The sequence below is a fragment of the Arachis duranensis genome, chromosome 5 (assembly GCF_000817695.3).
Source record: "Arachis duranensis cultivar V14167 chromosome 5, aradu.V14167.gnm2.J7QH, whole genome shotgun sequence".
Classification (NCBI taxonomy): Eukaryota; Viridiplantae; Streptophyta; class Magnoliopsida; order Fabales; family Fabaceae; genus Arachis; species Arachis duranensis.
This window is the reverse complement of record NC_029776.3, coordinates 67,180,538-67,182,904: the sequence shown is the minus strand read 5'-3', so window position 1 is coordinate 67,182,904 and position 2,367 is coordinate 67,180,538. Positions and strand designations below refer to the sequence as shown.

General features: G+C 30.0%; 1 non-coding gene across 1 annotated transcript; it reads left to right on the top strand.

Annotated features, from left to right (window-relative positions):
* Positions 1 to 302: 302 nt before the first annotated feature.
* On the top strand, positions 303 to 406 carry LOC127748217 (small nucleolar RNA R71). Its single transcript, XR_008010159.1, has one exon. It is a non-coding gene; the product is annotated as a small nucleolar RNA R71 (small nucleolar RNA).
* Positions 407 to 2,367: the final 1,961 nt, after the last annotated feature.

Sequence of the window (2,367 nt, the reverse complement as noted above, 5' to 3'; positions counted from 1 at the left end):
CAGGGTTCTCAGGATCATAAGCTTCTACTTCAGAAGATGCCACTTTAGTTTTGTTCTAAGCCAATATGGCATTCAGAGCATCAATTTCAAGAACTCCCTTCCTCTGAGGCGTCCCATTATTCACAGAATTCCTCTCAAAAGTGTACATGAATTGGTTATTTGCAACCATGTCAATAAGTTCCTGAGCTTCTGCAGGCATTTTCTTTAGGTGAATAGATCCACCTTCAAAATGGTCCAATAATATCTTGGAAAACTCAGATAGACCATAATAGAATATATCTATCATGGTCCACTCTGAAAACATGTCAGAAGGACACTTTTTGGTCATCTGCTTGTATCTTTCCCAAGCTTCATAGAGGGATTCACCATCTTTTTGCTTGAAGGTCTGAACATCCACTCTAAGCTTGCCCAGCTTTTGAGGAGGAAAGAATTTAACCAGGAAGGTCGTGACCAGCTTATCCCAAGAGTCTAGGCTATCGTTAGGTTGTGAGTCCAACCATGTTCTAGCCCTCTCTCTTGCAGCAAACGAGAAAAGCATGAGCCTGTAGACTTCAGGATCTACTCCATTAGTCTTAACAGTCTCACAGATCTGCAAGAACTCAGTTAAAAACTGGTAGGGATCTTCTGATGGAAGTCCATGAAACTTACAGTTCTGTTGCATCAGAGCAACTAGTTGAGGTTTCAGCTCAAAATTGTTTGCTCCAATGGCAGGAATTGAGATGCTTCTTCCATCAAATTTGGATATAGGTTTAGTATAATCACCAAGCATCCTTCTTGCATTATTGTTGTTGGGTTTGGCTGCCATCTCCTTTTCTTGTTCGAAAATCTCAGTAAGGTTGTCTCTGGATTGTTGTAATTTAGCTTCTCTTAGTTTCCTCTTCAGAGTCCTTTTAGGTTCAAGATCAGTTTCAACAAGAATTCCTTTTTCCTTGTCACAGTATAGAGATTCCTTTTTGTTAGTAGAAGAAGAAAGGGAATAAGAGTGAAGAAGAATGGAGAATCCAAACACAAGGGTGAGGATATGGGCAGAGATTTGAGATGAAGAGAAGTGTTAGTAAATAAATAAATAGAAGAAGATGAAGGGGGGAGAGTTCAAAAATAAATTTGAAAAGGAGTTAGTGATTTTCGAAAATTAAAGGAAGAATTGAAATTGAAATTAAAATTTAAAACAATTAATTAAATTAAAAAGAATTTTGAAAAAGGGGTGAGATATTTTCAAAAATTAGAGAGCGAAAAGTAGTAAGGTGGTTTTGAAAAAGATAAGAAACAAACAAAAAGTTAATTAGTTAGTTGAAAAAGATATTAAAATTCAATTTTGAAAAGATAAGAAGATAAGAAGTTAGATAAGATATTTTGAAATCAAATTTTTGAAAAAAGATATGATTTAAAAAGATATGATAAAAATATATAATTTTTAAGAAAAAGATATTTTGAAAAAGATTTAATTTTTAAAATTAAAATTGATTACTTGACTAACAAGAAACTAAAATATATGATTCTAGGATTTAAAGATTGAATATTTCTTAACAATAAAGTAACAAATTTCAAATTTTTGAATCAATCACATTACTTGTTAGTTAAGTTTCGAAAATTTGAAATAAAATTAAGAAAAAGATTTTGAAAAATGTTTTCAAGTTTTCGAAAATCATAAAAAATGAAAAAGATTTGATTTTTGAAAAATTTTTGAAAAGATAAGATTTTTTAAAATTGAAAATTTGACTTGACTTATAAGAAATAGCTAAGTTTTAAAAATTTTTTACTATGTCAACTCAATTTTTTGAAATTTTGAGAGAAATAAGGAAAAGATATTTTTTATTTTTGAATTTTTAATGAGAAGGGAGAAAAACACAACTATGGCCCAAAACATAAAAATTTTGGATCAAAACACAATGAATGTCAAGATGAACACCAAGAACACCTTGAAGATCATGATGAACATCAAGAACATATTTTTGAAAATTTTTTTATGCAAGGAAAACATGCAAGACACCAAAATTAGAAATCTTTAATGCTTAGACACTATGAATGCAAAAAATGCACATGAAAAACAATAAAAGACACAAAGCAAGAAAACATCAAGATCAAACAAGAAGACTTACCAAGAATAACTTGAAGATCATGAAGAACACCATGAATGCATGAATTTTCAAAAAAAATGCAAGAACAAGATGAATATGGAATTAACACCAAACTTAAAACATGACACAGGACTCAAACAAGAAACACAAAATGTTTTTGATTTTTATGATTTTATAAAAAAAAATTTTGGAAAAGAAAATAAAAAGAAAATTAAAAAATTTTTTGAAAGATTTTTGAAAACTTTTTTGAAAAGAAAATAAAAAGAAAATTACCTATTCTGAGCAACAA